This window comes from Myxine glutinosa, chromosome 2 (genome assembly GCF_964187855.1).
Source record: "Myxine glutinosa chromosome 2, kmMyxGlut1.1, whole genome shotgun sequence".
NCBI lineage: Eukaryota > Metazoa > Chordata > Myxini > Myxiniformes > Myxinidae > Myxine > Myxine glutinosa.
The window spans coordinates 191,541,520-191,561,658 of record NC_136262.1 but is presented as its reverse complement, the minus strand read 5'-3'; positions in this window follow the sequence as shown (position 1 = coordinate 191,561,658).

The following is a 20,139-nucleotide window of genomic DNA, read 5'->3' as shown; positions in this document are numbered from 1 at the left end:
GGACGCAAACGGGGCGCCCAGTTTAGCGGTACACACATTGATGAATCACCCTGCCTGTGATTCACCCATGACAGGTTATAGCTGGGTCGGGATTCAAACCCAGGCTGGACAGTTTAGAGTCAAGTGTGCGTACCTCCAGTCCAGGCCATCCTGCCAACTTGTATGCTGCATACAGGTGAAATATAAAGCGCGAGATATTTTTATATATACTGTATATTAAAAAAAAAATGTGGTGTGGTTTTTGGCGGGCTGGAACGGATTAATAGCATTTCAATGCATTTTAATGGGGAAATTTAATTTGAGAAACGAGCAAATTGAGTTACGAGCTCGGTCACAGAACGAATTAAACTCGTAAGTCAAGGTTTCACTGTATATATATATATATATATATATATATATATATATATATATATACATGACCATATATATAATCCATATATATAAAACGACCATACATATAATCGACCATATATATAATCCATGTGAAATCCATGTATATAAAAAAGCCTGGTGTTGGCTTAGTGGTTAGGGGGCCGGCTTGGGATCCCAGGATCCTGGGTTTGAATCCCGGTCGATCACTGAATTAACGTCAGGGGGGTTGACTCAGCCTGTCATCCTTCCGAGGTCGGCAAATTGAGTACCAGCTTGCTGGGATGAATGATCACGGTGTGTACCCCGATTTAGAATAGGTACACCGTATCCCTGCGCATCGTAAGAGGCGACCAAGGGTTGGCGTCAGGAAGGGCATCCGGCAATAAAAACATTGCCTCAAACAGGGAACCATGATTGTCATGGGGCCCGCAAGGCTAACCCCCGCTTGAGTGGGGAAAATGGCCTTAAAACGATCATCTTAGAAGAAGACCTTTGTTGGTCGAAAGCTTGTCAAAAATTAAAGATCAACGTCCTGAAGCTACGTCCACGTCTGATTTAACCTCCCGTATATATATATATATATATATATATATATATATATATATATATATATATATATATATATATATAGATATATATATATATGTACAGACTTGGCATTTAATATGGAATATTTTTTTTGTGCGGGTGAACTTACTTTTCCAGATGTCTTAGAACCAAAAGTTCATTGAAATTATGTTGAAATTATTCTAGATTTTGTTAATGTGACCTTTATAGGCTATCAGCTAGGGGGGTCAACCGGTACCAAATTGAGGGAGTAAGGCTAATAATGATTTTTGACAAGGTTTTTACCTCTAGAATAAGAAAATATGTGATAGCAAATTCAACGATGTAGCTAAATGTGTGTTATCATCCATTTTCAAAATGGCCGCCAAATTTCTCAAAATATCAATGGTCAATGTAGTGTTTTTTTCACTATTCACCCTATACCCCAAATTTGGGTTTCTTATACCTGGTTTAGGGGTTAGAAATGATTTTACAACTTTCTAAATGTCATTAGATATTCTGGATAGTAGCACAGTTGCACAAGATTACCCTACACCGCAACGAAAAGGTGCAAAAATTCATTGATACATTTCCACTATGTCGAAAATACGTGGTGGTGCGATACTTTTTTCCATGTGTATACTTGCAAATCTACTGAATGCCAGTTATTTCGTGCATATTTTGTGCATAAAGTTGTTGCTATGATGGCAGCCATTTTGTGAAATTGGGCGCCATATTGGATTCTATCTTCTTGGATTAAAGTTCAGATGATGTATTTCATACTTTAAGAGAGTTGTAAAGTCTTAAACATCTCAAAACGCAATGCTATTTGTTACAAATTCCTACAAGAATATGAAACATGGTGTTTTAATAGAAAAACATGCATTTTGGCGGCCATTTTGAAAATGAGGTGATAACACCCATTTAGCTACATGGTTGAATTTGCTATGACATATTTTCATATTCTAGGGGTAAAGACCTATCCAAAAATCAATATTAGGCTTACTCCCTCATTTTGGTACCAATGGACCCTATTTTGGAGGTCTGGCTGATGGCCAATTAAAAGAAACACGAGCATTCAGGAGAGCATGTACACGTTGAGGCATGCTGTTCACGAGATTTGCCAAGGTTTGGACAGGAATCGCTTGCCATGCAGTGACAATAACCTGCTGCAATTCACGCACAGAGGTCGGCTGCTGGTCCAAGTGGTCGATTTGACGCATTAATTCTGCCCACAAGTTCTCTATCGGATTCATATCCGGGGATATGGCAGGCCACTCCATATGCTCTACACCACGGACAGCAAGAAAGTGTTGGATCATGCGAGCACGATGAGGCCGTGCATTGTCATCTTGGAAGACAAAGTTTCCTCGAAAGGCTGCACGAGCAAATGGAAGCAATGTTTCTTCCAGAATGGCCCTGTACTTGAACTGGTTCAGGTTTCCATTCAGAACAACCAGGTCAGTTTTGACCCCCTGCCTGAAAAGCAGCCGAAACGGTCACCCCACCACCTCCAGCTTGGACTCTTGGCACTATACAATCTTTGTTGTAGGCTTCATGCACTTGTCTGTGCACTCGGACGCGGCCATCTTGACGATAGACCAGAAATCTAGACTCGTCACTGAAGATCACGTGATTCCAGTGTCCTGGCTGCCATTGACGGTGCTCACTGGCCCACTGCAATCGGCGCTGGCGGTGTTGTCTGGTCAGACATGGCTTTCTCAGGGGACGCCTGGCATGATAGCCTGCTTGAACCAGTCATTGGTTGACTAGCCTTCTGGATACAGGCACATTTGTCAGTTGCTGCCACTCAGCCCTAAGCCGATTAGCTGACTTGGTACGCCATTGCGGACTAACCGGTGCAGCTGGCGATCATCCCTCCTTGTGGTTCTGCGGGGACATCCTGGCCTCGGTATTGGAGAAGGGACACCCATCTGAGCATTCGTTTCAGGAGCTTTGACACCTGACCTTGAGTGATGCCATACTGGCGAGCAATAGCACGCTCTTTCATGCCGTAATTTCGTAAAGCCACCACTCCATGACAAACAGCATTGTCGAGTTGACGGACCATCTCCAGAGGAAGCGGCAATAACTTTTGGAGACGTGCAGCACTTGTTTTCCATGAATACAGAACGCAACAACCCTTATATACCCGACTGTGAAGCCAATCGTCAAATGCACCTGTCCGTACATTTTGCCACGCCACCTGTGATTTTTTTTTTTTTTGTTCCTGTTGTTGGATACAGGATATAATCCTGTTGTTGACTTCTTGCTGCGACAGACAATCAGTGACATGGTTCTTTTAACAAATAAATCACCAAAGTGTAAAAGAAACTCACCAGATTGATATACTGAGTTCAGAAAGGAAACCCATCCAACAACAGGATATAATCCTGTTGTTGACTTCTTGCTGCGACAGACAATCAGTGACATGGTTCTTTTAACAAATAAATCACCAAAGTGTAAAAGAAACTCACCAGATTGATATACTGAGTTCAGAAAGGAAACCCAAGTCAAGAAAAAATATATATTCCATATTAAATGCCAAGTCTGTATATATACAGACTTGCATGTAATATGGAATATTTTTTTTGTGGGGGTGAACTTACTTTTCAAGTTGACTTAGAAGCAAAAGTTCATTGGAATTATGTTGAAATTATTCTCGATTTTGTTAATGTGACCTTTAAAAGAAAGAAAAACCACATTTGACATTTCGAAGCAAATAAATTGATCCCTGAAAGTGATGTAAACTGATATTGAACTCAATTCATGGACAGTACTGTGTTAAACTTCTGTACGTTTTCCAGAAGTATTTCTTTATTTTGCACATTGGCCAATTTCTTTTTTAACAAAACAAAAGTTAAATTACAACTGGGATTACGGACAGTAAAATTACAGTTCATTACGTCGTGTAACCCCCACGAGCATTCAGGAGAGCACGTACACGTTGAGGCATGCTGTTCACGAGATTTGCCAAGGTTTGGACAGGAAATCGCTTGCCATGCAGTGACAATAGCCTGCTGCAATTCACACACAGAGGGTAGCCTACTGTCCAAGTTGTCGATTTGACGCATTAATTCTGCCCACAAGTTCTCTAACGGATTCATATCCGGGGACATGGCAGGCCACTCCATATGCTCTACACCACGGTCAGCAAGAAAGTGTTGGATCATGCGAGCATGATGAGGCCATGCATTGTCATCTTGGAAGACAAAGTTTCCTCGAAAGGCTGCACAAGCAAATGGAAGCAATGTTTCTTCCAGAATGGCCCTGTACTTGAACTGGGTCAGGTTTCCATTCAGAACTACCAGGTCAGTTTTGCCCCCTGCATGAAAAGCAGCCCAAACGGTCACCCCACCACCTCCAGCTTGGACTCTTGGCACTATACAATCTTCGTTGAAGGCTTCATGCACTTGTCTGCGCACTCAGACATGGCCATCTTGACGATAGACCAGAAATCAAGACTCGTCACTAAAGATCACGTGATTCCAGTGTCCTGGCTGCCATTGACGGTGCTCTCTGGCCCACTGCAATTGGCGCTGGTGGTGTTGTCTTGTCAGGCGTGGCTTTCTCAGGGGACGCCTGGCACGATAGCCTGCTTGAACCAGTCGTTGGTTGACTAGCCTTCTGGATACAGGCACTTTTGTCAGTTGCTGCCACTCAGCCCTAAGCCGATTAGCTGACTTGGTATGGCCATTGCAGACTAACCGGTGCAGCTGGCGATCATCCCTCCTTGCGGTTCTGCGGGGACGTCCTGGCCTCAATATTGGAGGAGGGACACCCCTCTGAGCATTTCGTTTCGGGATCTTTCACACCTGACCTTGAGTGATGCCATACTGCCGAGCAATAGCACACTGTTTCATGCCGGAATTTCGTAAAGCCAACACTCCATGACAAACAGCATTGTCGAGTTGACGGACCATCTCCAGAGGAAGCGGCAATAACTTTTGTAGACGTGCAGCAGTTGTTTTCCACTAATACAGAACGCAACAACCCTTATATACCCGATTGTGAAGCCAATCGTCAAATGTACCTGTCCGTACATTTTGTCACGCCACCTGTGATATAATCCTGTTATTGACTTCTTGCTGCGACAGACAATCAGTGACATGGTTCTTTGAACAAAGAAATCACCGAAGCATAAAAGAAACTCACCAGATTGATATTCTGAGTTCAGAAAGGAAACCCAAGTCAAGAAAAAAAAAATATTCCATATTAAATGCCAAGTCTGTATATATATATATATATATATATATATATATATATATATATATATATATATATATATATATATATATATATATATATGTATATATATATATATATATAAATAATTAAATATATATATATATATATATATATATATGAATAAATATATATATATATATATTAGGGTGGTCCCGAAAAATGAAGTTGAAGATTTTATTGCAACCACCTTGCCATTTCTTTACATAGTCTGAAAGAAGTTAGAATACAAAATTTGGTTTAGATTGGACAACGTTTAGAGGTGTCACAAAGCCATTGCAGATTGAGCTCACAACAGTATACAGTACACTAGAGTGTATTTGTTATTTAATGTTAATACAAACGATGCATCAAATTAACCACCATTGTTCAATAAAAAAGCTTTACAGCAATGCCTAAAATGTGTCTGTGAGAACTAAACTTTTTCTCTCATAACTGACCACAGCAGGGGCCACCTTACTAGTGGCCACTTGTGGCACCTCTAAATATTAACCAATTTTGCTGAAATTTTGTATGTTAATTCCTTTAAGTCTCTGTAAAAAAATAGGAGGGTGGTCATAATGTTTTTATGAATTTATTTTTTTCCCATTCATTTGGGGACCACCCTAATATATATTAGGACAACTAGATCCCTTTATTCTTTAAAAAAAAAAAACATTTACGTAAAACTGCACCAATCAATTTACCATTGGCTTGGTTCGTAAGAAAGAGATGGTTTGTCATTACTTCTATAAGAGCAGAACAGTGCACGATTTTCGATCCTGATTTTGGTGAAAAATAAAAGAATTTCAGTCAGAATGCGGGTGATAACTCACCGACTCCATTCTGCTTATAGGTTCTCCCACACCACTCTGATAAGGAGTTGTTCATGATGAAACTACATTCAAGGTGTTCATAGAATTTGCTTATTAAAGTGATCATCTTCTGTGGAATTCCATAAGATCTCAGCATCTTCCACAGCCTTGCTCTATTAACACGATCAAATTCCTTCTTGAAGTCATGAAGTTGATATAAAGGTGTATTTCATCCTAAGCATTCATATTCATATTATGTTATATTACAATCAAACTTCATTAAGTTTGAGTGAAATCCATACTTACTAATGTTTGGGTGATTTAGCGCCTTCATTATCGAAGCTTCATGACAGAGCTGCAAAAAAAAATAGAAATAAAATGAAAGAAGGAGAAAAGAGAAAGAGAAAATTATACAAATTCCTTCTGTAAGGTGGATTAAGGTTCAGACACACAATCACAATAACCACAAGATTGTAACTCAAACACAAGGACGCACAGCCTCAGGGGCCAAGAGACAAATATGTATCACAGATAAAGGTTCTACCAGGACAGTTCAGGGTTAAGTTAAACTGTGTTGTTAGTTCAACAGTTAAAAACACCACTATCTCCATACAAACACATAAACTTACTCCTAATGAAGCTTCCAAAGATGTTGCCCTCTTCAAAGCAACCTGAAAGAGGCGACAAGAGATCGTATTATTACATCTCAGTTACAATGTGGGAAAATGAGTAAAATATGTGATATTGGTGTGTCACGATATACAATTATTTTATCTGTTTCTGCTGACGTCAATGTCGGAGATAAATGACATAAAGGAACAACTTCACATGGACGGATGATAAAGCATCGTTCATGTCATCAGAAATAGAGAAGATACATTCAGATTCAGGAGAATTTCCTGATCCATTTGCTCTCATCCTTCTTCCATGTGTCTCTCCGTCGTGTCCCTCTAACCTGCTATCTGTATTTTCCACCGTGTTCAGTTCTGTGTTCTGCCTTGCTCTCCCACGAGCTCTTCCATATCCCAGAAAGTGAAATGAAGACATAGGAAGTTTTTCACAAGCATTTTTTTTGTTGTATACAAGATCGAGGTTCGTGTAAGAGCTAACATTAATCACAAAAAAAAAAAACTGACACATAAAACGTATAATAAAGGGAGCGGGAGACAAGACGGGGAGAGAGAGGGAAGCACACAAGTACATCAGTAGAGAACAGGGACATCGGGAGATCTGTGGGAGGTAGAGGGCTTGGGGGGAGGAGGCATGGGAAGGCGGGCGGTGGGGGAAGCTTGTACCTTTACTCGATTTTTTTCCTCCTCTTGAGAGCAGACATACATGAATCCACCTCTTCCTTCTCCAATTTTAGAGATAACCAACATCCCGTACTGGGAAAGGGGGGTGAGGGAGGGGGGGGGGGGGGGGGGTGAGGGAGGAGGGGGGGGGGGAACAAAGGCACAAATAGAGCTTCACAACAGTGCTTCTGAAATAAAATAGAAACAAGAAAGCACCATCAGATTGCAGACTCTTGCCAGGACGTGCTTTTAGTGGTTTTTAGGCTTTTACATTGAAACAAATATGGCGGCCGAACCACATGACCAATGATGTCATCATATTATTTTCTCCACCTATTTCTCCCGAGATGACAATGAAAAAATTTCATCTTGAACGGATGAAGTTTTGTACTGATGAATTATGACATCATAATGGAGGCACCTATGCTGTCATCATTAACATATGTTATCGCCCATGAAGAGTTCTTTACAATGAGCCATGTCTCAATTTTTTTGATGCAGTGCTTTTGGAGATATAGAGGTGCAAAATTTTTCGTTTTTTCCACGATGACACCCATACCACGTGACCAATCACGTCATAATCATCTTACTATAATTCACCAAATGTCTGTCCGTCTGTTCGCAGGTACCGCAAAAACGGCTGAACCGATTGCAACGATATTTTGGGTGGGTAATCCTGGGACCCCCTGGAGTAAAATAAGCTATATTGTTTGTCCAATTTTCCAGTTTTTCCAATTTTCCCAAACACGATGGAATAATATTTACCGACATGAAAAGCGATGCGGCTTTTGTTGAAATTATACGTACCAGGAGAGAGTAGATTGACGCCTGACGAACTCTTCCTATATAAACATGCGGCTCCGAAGAAACACGGCAGCGTGTGCAAAGCGACTGAGAAAAAGGTGTAGCGGCCGCTTCCGTGTTACAGATTCGGCGTGCACTCTTCACACATAAACGTGCGACTGAGAAAGACGTGTAGCGGCCGCTTCCTTCCGTTTTGCAGAATTCAATCTTTTTTCAAAATGGGCTCCATGTACTGTTTAGATTTTGATAATTTACGTGTCATATGATTTAATGGATGTATATATTGTCGTGCGACTCCGGTTAACACCAGAGACCCGGATAGGCCTAAACGGTTTTATTGGAGGTGACGACCAAACACGGATTCGGCTATAAAACGCGGGAGGAAGAAGGAAAATGGAAGGCTGCGGCAAAAGCTTACCTTCAACGAACCCACGGCAGCTTCAGTCCTGTAAGGGAATTAACTCAACTGGGCACAGGTTTAAAAGCGGGTGGAAAATAATACAAGGGTTTATTGAAATAAGAATCGGGACAGAGAAACGCGACGATAATCAAATAATGTAACTAAATTGTGATCCCACACACCGGATTCAGAAGCGAACAAATGAGGATGAATTACGAAAAGAATTGTCTCGTCGTTGTGTGTATAATGGTGCATGCGGCCTTATCTGTCCTTCGTCTTGTCTTGTCCGCCATCCAACACGGCTCCGTTCGGCCCCGATGCACTCATGAGGTCCCTCGCTCCAGCACCACAGCACCGAGCACCACTCCAAGCACCACGAGGCCCCACAGTAGGAAAAGCACCGCGCGTCCAACGCAGGCTAGCGGCTCCAAGCGAGGTCGATCTTCACACATGATCAGCCTGCCACATCCCAGTCAGCTCTCCCGAAGCAAACGTGCAAGAAGCAAGCGAACTCCACTCGGGCTATGACTCAAATCAACTCGGGCTGCACAAGACGAAGCGCCGGATGTCCAAAAAGGGCTAGCTGCGCAAACAAGAGCATGAACCGCAAGAGCCACAAGAGAGAAAATGTCCTTCGGCGCGCCCTTAAATAACCTTCCGGCGGTGGTGACATCAGCCCTGGCGCGCCACCCAATCAGTGCCCTCCACCGACTCGCCGGCTGGAGGTCCGTGTCGACCGCGCTACCCCTTCACTCATTCCCTGTTCATAGCGAGTGGCACTCGATGTGGCTAGGCCTGTCGGAGTTGTAATTGGCGACGGCCATCACCGGCGGTGCCCCGGCCTGGTTTCCTTGCCTGTTCGTCTTTCAAGGTCAGGTCAGGGAAGGGAATTATTTAGTGTTGCACTAGGGACCTAACTACATGTCTATGTTGGTGTGCATCGCCATAAGGGACAAAGGTTTAGCTACCAGGTGTGACACACAGGGGCGCTACCCTTTAAAACCTACGCTAAATATCACTCAAAGATCCTGGTATGCTCACAGGTATACTCTTAACCGACAAAACGCCTAAACACACAGAGTTTATTACAGGTCAGATTCTTACCGTGACAAGTGAAGCACGCTACCTATTCAGATCTAGCTGGCTCGACATGTCACTACCCCACCTGACAAAACAATGTGAATCGTTTAAAATTTTAAAAGCCTTAAATTTCTGATATTTTGCCTTTTCATTTGGGCCTTCCAATAGAAGCCGCGCCCGTTGCTAATTAAAAAAATTATACAGGAGGAGCTGCACACCTATGCCGAAAATTTCCTGTCAATCAGACCAATGGTTGCAGAGGGTCTCACTCACTCACTTTAGGTCTCACTATCTGCCATGATCTTTTTTGGGAAAACCACATTTCCAAGATGGCCTCCAAAGCCAGTCGCCGACTGGGCATCCTCCGTCGTGCAAAGTCCTTCCTTGGCACACCTGAGCTCCTCACCACATACAAGGCTTTCATCCGCAGCTCAATGGAATACTGTTCTCCCCTCTGTGCTGGTGCTCCTGCCTCACACCTAGCTCGGCTTCACGCTGTTGAAACCAAAGCTTTCAGAATCATTGGAATCTCCCACGATGAAGCTAACTCCGAGGGCCTTTCACTCACTCACAGCAGGCAGGTTGATGGTCTTTCTGTCTTCTACCGACTCCTGTCCGGCCTTGCTCCCCCAGCTCTCTCTGTGCTCTGTCCCCCAAATATTCCTACAGGTCGCACAAGATCTGCCAGCAACCCTCTTATGGTTAAACTGCCCAAATATAGGCTCTCTGCTCACCTTCACTCTTTCATTCCCCTTTTCTCCCGCCTCTTTGTGAAGGACATCGTGGGATCTTTAATGTCCACCAACTAATTCCAGCATACGGATGACCAGTTTAATGTCCATCCGAGGGACGGCACACGCATTGATGAATCACCCTGCCGATGAAACACCAGAATGACAGTTTATAGCTGGGTTGTGATTCAAACCCAGGCTAGGCAGCTCACCTCAACGACTGTAAGATATCTCATGGGAACTGAAAAGGAGGAAATAATTGGTGTAATAAATAAATAAATCAAAGGGAGGCAGAAAGTGCCCCTCCCTTTATATAAGGGATCATTTCTCTGTATGCAGCTTTTACATGGGGAATGAAAACACGTTTCTCAGCTTCTGAAGGGTGCTTTGCCACCCTCTCTTCAAAATTCCCCTTCAACCGTCACCCGAGCTAGCAATACCCACAACAACCCCACACCTCTGCCCCACCATCTCCTCAAAAATCCCCCTTCAACCGTCACCCGAGCTAAAAAATACCCACGACAACCCCCCCCCCCCCCCCCCACCCTTCAAAATCCCCCTTCCACCGTCACCCAAACTAGCAATACCAACGACAACCCCACATCTCCACCCCCACGCCCCCCCCCCCCAACCATCTCCTCAAAATGCCCCTTCAACCATCACCCAAGCTAGCAATACCGACGACAACCCCACATCTCCAATCCCCCCACATCTCCAATTCCACCCCCCCCCCCACATCTCCTCAAAATCCCCCTTCAACCGTCACCCTAGCTAACAATACCCACGACAACCCCACATCTCCCCCCCCCCCCCACCCTCCCCTCCGCCATCACCTCAAAACCCCCCTTCAACTGTCACCCGAGCTAGCAATACACACAACAACCCCATACCTCCGCCTCACCCTCGCCTCCACCATCTCCTCAAAATCCCCCTTCAATCGTCACCCGAGCTAACAATACCCACGACAACCCCACATCTCCCCCCCCCCCCCCAACCCTCCCCTCTGCCATCACCTCAAAATCCCCCTTCAACTGTCACGCGAGCTAGCAAAACCCACGACAACCACACACCTTCCCCCCACCCTCCCCTCCACCATCTCCTCAAAATCCCCCTTCAACCGTCACGCGAGCTAACAAAACCCATGACAACCCCACACCATTCTCTTTCATCCCCTCCACCATCTATTCACAAACTCCAACAAACCGTCACCCTAGCTAACAATACCCACGACAACCCCACACAACCCTCTTTCCTCCCCTCAACCATCTCTTCACAAACTCCCATCAACCGTCACACAAGCTAACAATACCCACGACAACCCCACATCACTCTCTTTCCTCCCCTCCACCATCTCTTCAAAAAACTCCCATCAACCATCACCCAAGCTAACAATACCCACAACCACCCCATCCCCTCCTCCCCACCACCCCTCCCCCTCCACCATCTCCTAAAAATCCCCCTTCAACCATCACCCTAGCTAACAATACCCACGACAACCCCACACTGCCCCCCCACCCTCCCATCCACCATCTCCTCAAAATCCCCCTTCAACCATCACCATAGCTAGCAATACCCACGACAACCCCACACCACTCTCTTTCCTCCCCTCCACCATCTCTTCACAAACTCCCATCAACCGTCACCCGAGCTAACAATACCCACGACAACCCCACACCTCCCCACACCTCCCCACCCCTCCACCATATCCTTAAAATCCCCCTTCAACCGTCACCCTAGCTAACAATACCCACGACAACCGCACAACACCCTCTTCCCCACCCCCCCCCCCCCCTTCCACAATCCTCTCACAATCCCCTATCAACCATCATCCTAGCTAACAATACTCACAACCACCCCTCACCACCACTACACAATCCCCCATCAACTATCACTGTAACTAACAATACTCACGACCACCCCACAGTCCCCACATCATCCCACAACAACCATCACCCGAGCTCACAGTACCCATGACCAACCCACACACCCCGCCCCCTCCAACATCCCCAATCACTATCAGAATCCGAGCAGCTCGGAATGCACTGTCTCCATGTACTGTCGCCAGCAGGATCACAGTGAGTTTACAATGTGATGTCACTGGCAAACTCGAAAATCGACACTCTAGGGCTTTTTTCAGCACTTTGTGATTCACAAATAAAATAAAATCCCCTTCAAATTAGACTGTGATTGATTGTCAATGGTTTTCAGAAGATTTTTTTTTGCATTTGCGTTCCCCTTTAAGGGTCTTTTGGGTCTTTTCAGTCTTTTGGGTGTTTTTGGTCTTTTTGGTCTTCGGGGTATTTTGGTATTTTGGTCTTCAGGGTATTTGCGGGTATTTGGGGTATTTTGGGTCTTTGGGGTCCATTGGGTCTCCGGGGTCTTTTTGGTGTTTGGGGTCTTTTGTGGTCTTTGGGGTTTTTGGGGTCTTCAGGATATTTTTGGTCTCTGGGGTCTTTTCAATATTTTAGGTCTTTGGGGTCTTCTGGGTCTTCGGGGTCTTTTGGGTCTTCGGGGTCTTTTCAGTGTTAGGGGTTTTTGGGGTATTTTGGGTCTTTTCGGTCTTTGGTGTCTTGTGGGTCTTCGGGGTCTTCTCGGCGTTTGGGTTTTTTGGGGGTCTTTGGGTTTTTTTAGGGTCTTCAGGGTTTTTTTTTTTTTTTTTTGTATACAAGATCGAGGCTCGTGAAAGAGCGAACATTAATCACACAGAAAGACAAACAGACACACAAAACAAATGAAAAATCGGTCAGAGACCGAGGACTTGCCGGAATGTACTTTTTTATTGGCCATTTAGGACAAATATGGCGGCCGAACCACGTGACCGATGACGTCATCATTAACATATTTTATTCCCCATGGAGAGTTCTTTTCAATGAGCCATGTCTCAATTTTTTCTATTCAGCACTTTCGGAGATGTGGAGGTTTCGGTTTTTCCAAGATGGCGGCCGAACCACGTGACATATGATGTCATCATTAACAAATTTTATTCCCCATGGAGAGGTCTTTACAATGAGCCATGTCTCAATTTTTTCCATTCTGCACTTTTGGAGATATAGTGGTGCAAAGTTTTTGCCGTTTTTCCAAGATGGCGGCCGAACCACGTGACCGATGGCATCATCATTAACATATTTTATTCCCCATGGAGAGGTCTTTACAATGAGCCATGTCTCAATTTTTTCTGTTCAGCACTTTTGGAGATATAGTGGTGCAAAGTTTTGCCGTTTTTCCAAGATGGCGGCCGACCACGTGACATATGACATCATTAACATATTTTATTCCCCATGGAGAGTTTTTTACAATGAGCCATGTCTCAATTTTTTCTGTTCAGCACTTTTGGAGATTTCGTAGTGCAAAGTTTTGCCGTTTTTCCAAGATGGCGGCCAACCACGTGACTGATGACGTCATCATTAACATATTTTATTCCCCATGTGGAGTTCTTTACAATGAGCCATGTCTCAATTTTTTCTGTTCAGCACTTTTGGCGATATAGTGGTGCAAAGTTTTGCCGTTTTTCCAAGATGGCGGCCGACCACGTGACATATGACGTCATCATTAACATATTTTATTCCCCATGGAGAGTTCTTTACAATGAGCCATGTCTCAATTTTTTCTGTTCAGCACTTTTGGAGATATCGTGGCGCAACGTTTTGCCGTTTTTCCAAGATGGCGACCGAACCACGTGACTGATGACGTCATCATTTACATATTTTATTCCGCATGGAGAGTTCTTTACAATGAGCCATGTCTCAATTTTTTCTGTTCAGTACTTTCGGAGATATAGAGGTGCAACGTTTTTCGGTTTTTCCAAGATGGCGGCCGAACCACGTCACCGATGACGTCATCAATTGGGCACAGTCTATTCCAGGGCAAGACCAATATGTGTGCAAAGTTTGGCGATTATACGTGCAACGGTGTAGACGCAGTGCTGCAAACAGACAGACAGACAAACAGACAGACAGACAGACAGACAGACAGACAAACAAACGAACAGATCAACATACTTGCCGGAAAATTTTTCCGGCAAGTAACGAACAGATCAACATACTTGCCGGAAATTTTTTCCGGCAAGTAACAAACAAATGAAAAATCGGTCAGAGACCGAGGACTTGCCGGAATGTACTTTTTATCGGCCATTTAGAACAAATATGGCGGCCGAACCACGTGATAGATGACGTCATCATTAACATATTTTATTCCCCATGGAGAGTTCTTTACAATGAGCCATGTCTCAATTTTTTCCATTCTGCACTTTTGGAGATATAGTGGTGAAAAGTTTTCCCGTTTTTCCAAGATGGCGGCCGACCACGTGACATATGACGTCATCATTAACATATTTTATTCCCCATGGAGAGTTCCTTACAATGAGCCATGTCTCAATTTTTTCTGTTCAGCACTTTTGGAGATATCGTGGCGCAACGTTTTGCCGTTTTTCCAAGATGGCGACCGAACCACGTGACTGATGACGTCATCATTTACATATTTTATTCCCCATGGAGAGTTCTTTACAATGAGCCATGTCTCAATTTTTTCTGTTCAGTACTTTCGGAGATATAGAGGTGCAACGTTTTTCGGCTTTTCCAAGATGGCGGCCGAACCACGTCACCGATGACGTCATCAATTGGGCACAGTCTATTCCAGGGCAAGACCAATATGTGTGCAAAGTTTGGCGATTCTACGTGCAACGGTGTAGACGCAGTGCTGCAAACAGACAGACAGACAGACAAACAGACAGATGAAAAATCGGTCAGAGACCGAGGACTTGCCGGAATTTACTTTTTTATCGGCCATTTAGGACAAATATGGTGGCTGAACCACGTGACCGATGACGTCATCATTAACATATTTTATTCCCCATGGATAGTTCTTCACAATGAGCCATGTCTCAATTTTTTCTGTTCAGCACTTTCGGAGATATCGAGGTGCAAAGTTTTCCCCAGATGGCGGCCGAACCACGTGACCGATGACGTCATCATTAACATATTTTATTCCCCATGGAGAGTTCTTTCCAATGAGCCATGTCTCAATTTTTTCTATTCAGCACTTTTGGAGATATGGAGGTGCAAAGTTTTTCGGATTTTCCAAGATGGCAGCAGAACCACGTGACTGATGACGTCATCATTAACATATTTTATTCCCCCTGGAGAGTTCTTTCCAATGAGCCATGTATCAATTTTTTCTATTCAGCACTTCCGGAGAAATGGAGGTGCAAAGTTTTTCGGTTTTTCCAAGATGGCGGCCGAACCACGTGACTGATGACGTCATCATTAACATATTTTATTCCCCATGGAGAGTTCTTTACAATGAGCCATGTCTCAATTTTTTCTGTTCAGTACTTTCGGAGATATAGAAGTGCAAAGTTTTTCGGTTTTTCCAAGATGGCGGCCGAACCACGTCACCGATGACGTCATCAATTGGGCACAGTCTATTCCAGGGCAAGCCCAATATGTGTGCAAAGTTTGGCGATTCTACGTGCAACGGTGTAGACGCAGTGCTGCAAACAGACAGACAAACAGACAAACAGACAGACAGACAAACAGATGAAAAATCGGTCAGAGACCGAGGACTTGCCGGAATGTACTTTTTTATCGGCCATTTAGGCCAAATATGGCGGCCGAACCATGTGACCGATGACGTCATCATTAACATATATTATTCCCCATGGAGAGTTCTTTACAATGAGTCATGTCTCAATTTTTTCTATTCAGCACTTTCGGAGATATGGAGGTGCTAGGTTTTTCCAAGATGGCGGCTAACCCACGTGACCGATGACGTCATTATTAACATATTTTATTCCCCATGGAGAGTTCATTACAATGAGCCATGTCTCAATTTTTTCTATTCAGCACTTTCGGAGATATGGAGGTGCTAGGTTTTTCCAAGATGGCGGCTAAACCACGTGACCGATGACGTCATTATTAACATATTGTATTCCCCATGGAGAGTTCTTTACAATGAGTCATGTCTCAATTTTTTCTATTCAGCACTTTCAGAGATATGGAGGTGTTAGGTTTTTCGGTTTTTCCAAGATGGCGGCCGAACCACGTGACATATGACGTCATCATTAACAAATTTTATTCCCCATGGAGAGTTCTTTACAATGAGCCATGTCTCAATTTTTTCTGTTCAGCACTTTTGGAGATATAGTGGTGCAAATTTTTTGCCGTTTTTCCAAGATGGCGGCCGACCACGTGACATATGACATCATCATTTACATATTTTATTCCCCATGGAGAGTTCTTTACAATGAGCCATGTCTCAATTTTTTCTGTTCAGCACTTTCGGAGATATAGAGGTGCAAAGTTTTTCCAAGATGGCGGCCGAACCACGTGACTGATGACGTCATCATTAACATATTTGATTCCCCATGGAGAGTTCTTTACAATGAGCCATGTCTCAATTTTTTCGGTTCAGTACTTTTGGAGATATGGAGGTGCAAATTTTTTTGGTTTTTCCAAGATGGCGGCCGAACCACGCGACTGATGACGTCATCATTAACATGTTTTATTCCCCATGGAGAGTTCTTCACAATGAGCCATGTCTCAATTTTTTCTGTTCAACACTTTGAGATATCGAGGTGCAAATTTTTTCGGTTTTTCCAAGATGGCGGCCGAACCACGTGACCGATGACGTCATCATTTGGGCACAGTATATTAGAGGGCAAGACCAATATGTGTGCCAAGTTTGGCGATTCTACGTGCAACGGTGTAGACGCAGTGCTGCAAACAGACAAACAGACAAACAGACAAACAGATGAAAAATCGGTCAGAGACCGAGGACTTGCCGGAATGTACTCTTTTATCGGCCATTTAAGACAAATATGGCGTCCGAAGCACGTGATAGATGACGTCATCATTAACATATATTATTCCCCATGGAGAGTTCTTTACAAAGAGCCATGTCTCAACTTTTTCTATTCAGCACTTTTGGAGATATGGAGGTGCTACGTTTTTCGGTTTTTCCAAGATGGCAGCCGAACCACGTGACCTATGATGTCATCATTAACATATTTTATTCCCCATGGAGAGTTCTTTACAATGAGCCATGTCTCAATTTTTTCTATTCAGCACTTTCAGAGATATGGAGGTGCACAATTTTTCGGTTTTTCCAAGATGGCGGCCGAACCACGTGACATATGACGTCATCATTAACATATTTTATTCCCCATTGAGAGTTCTTTACAATGAGCCATGTCTCAATTTTTTCCATTCTGCACTTTTGGAGATATAGTGGTGCAAAGTTTTCCAATTTTTCCAAGATGGCGGCCGAACCACGTGACCGATGGCGTCATCATTAACATATTTTATTCCCCATGGAGAGTTCTTTACAATGAGCCATGTCTCAATTTTTTCTGTTCAGCACTTTTGGAGATTTTGTGGTGCAAAGTTTTGCCGTTTTTCCAAGATGGCGGCCGACCACGTGACTGATGACGTCATCATTAACATATTTTATTCCCCATGGAGAGTTCTTTACAATGAGCCATGTCTCAATTATTTCTGTTCAGCACTTTTGGAGATATAGTGGTGCAAAGTTTTGCCGTTTTTCCAAGATGGCGGCCGACCACGTGACATATGACGGCATCATTAACATATTTTATTCCCCATGGAGAGTTCTTTCCAATGAGCCATGTCTCAATTTTTTCTGTTCAGCACTTTTGGAGATATAGTGGCGCAACGTTTTGCCGTTTTTCCAAGATGGCGACCGAACCACGTGACTGATGACGTCATCATTTACATATTTTATTTCCCATGGAGAGTTCTTTCCAATGAGCCATGTCTCAATTTTTTCTGTTCAGCACTTTTGGAGATATAGTGGCGCAACCTTTTTGCCGTTTTTCAAAGATGGCGACCGAACCACGTGACTGATGACGTCATCATTTACATATTTTATTCCGCATGGAGAGTTCTTTCCAATGAGCCATGTCTCAATTTTTTCTGTTCAGTACTTTCGGAGATATAGAGGTGCAAATTTATTCGGTTTTTCCAAGATGGCGGCCGAACCACGTCACCGATGACGTCATCATTGAGGCACAGTATATTAGAGGGCAAGACCATTATGTGTGCAAAGTTTGGCGATTCTCCGTGCAACGGTGTAGACGCAGTGCTGCAAACAGACAAACAGACAGACAAACAGACAGACAAACAGACAGACAGACAAACAAACGAACAGATCAACATACTTGCCGGAAAATTTTTCCGGCAAGTAACAAACAAACGAACAGATCAACATACTTGCCGGAATCTTTTCCGGCAAGTAACAAACAGACAAACGAACAGATCAACATACTTGCCGGAATCTTTTCCGGCAAGTAACAAGCTGACTGATACATCTAGCAAAAACTTCGTTTTGGCAAGATAAAAAACAAACATACAAGCTGACTAATACATCTTGCAAAAACTTCGTTTTGGCAAGATAACAAACAAACAAACAAATGAAAAATCGGTCAGAGACCGAGGACTTGCCGGAATGTACTTTTTATCGGCCATTTAGAACAAATATGGCGGCCGAACCACGTGACCGATGATATCATCATTAACATATTTTATTCCCCATGGAGAGTTCTTTACAATGAGCCATGTCTCAATTTTTTCTGTTCAGCACTTTTGGAGATATAGTGGTGCAAAGTTTTGCCGTTTTTCCAAGATGGCGGCCGACCACGTGACATATGACATCATCATTAACATATTTTATTCCCCATGGAGAGTTCTTTACAATGAGCCATGTCTCAATTTTTTCTGTTCAGCACTTTTGGAGATATAGTGGTGCAAAGTTTTGCCGTTTTTCCAAGATGGCGGCCGACCACGTGACATATGACATCATCATTAACATATTTTATTCCCCATGGAGAGTTCTTTACAATGAGCCATGTCTCAATTTTTTCTGTTCAGCACTTTTGGAGATATAGTGGTGCAAAGTTTTGCCGTTTTTCCAAAATGGCGGCCGACCACGTGACATATGACGTCATCATTAACATATTTTATTCCCCATGGAGAGTTCTTTACAATGAGCCATGTCTCAATTTTTTCTGTTCAGCACTTTTGGAGATATAGTGGTGCAAAGTTTTGCTGTTTTTCCAAGATGGCGGCCGACCACGTGACTGATGACGTCATCATTAACATATTTTATTCCCCATGGAGAGTTCTTTACAATGAGCCATGTCTCAATTTTTTCTGTTCAGTACTTTCGGAGATATAGAGGTGCAAAGTTTTTCGGTTTTTCCAAGATGGCGGCCGAACCACGTCACCGATGACGTCATCAATTGGGCACAGTCTATTCCAGGGCAAGACCAATATGTGTGCAAAGTTTGGCGATTCTACGTGCAACGGTGTAGACGCAGTGCTGCAAACAGACAGACAAACAGATGAAAAATCGGTCAGAGACCGAGGACTTGCCGGAATGTACTTTTTTATCGGCCATTTAGGACAAATATGGCGGCCGAACCACGTGACCGATGACGTCATCATTAACATATTTTATTCCCCATGGAGAGTTCTTTACAATGAGCCATGTCTCAATTTTTTCTATTCAGCACTTTTGGAGATGTGGAGGTGCAGAGGTTTTCGGTTTTTCCAAGATGGCGGCCGATCCACGTGACCAATGACATCATCATTAACATATTTTATTCCCCATGGAGAGTTCTTTACAATGAGCCATGTCTCAATTTTTTCTATTCAGCACTTTCGGAGATATGGAGGTGCTAAATTTTTCGCTTTTTCCAAGATGGCGGCCGACCACGTGACATATGACGTCATCATTAACATATTTTATTCCCCATGGAGAGTTCTTTACAATGAGCCATGTCTCAATTTTTTCTGTTCAGCACTTTTGGAGATAGAGGTGCAACGTTTTTCGGATTTTCCAAGATGGCGGCCGAACCACGT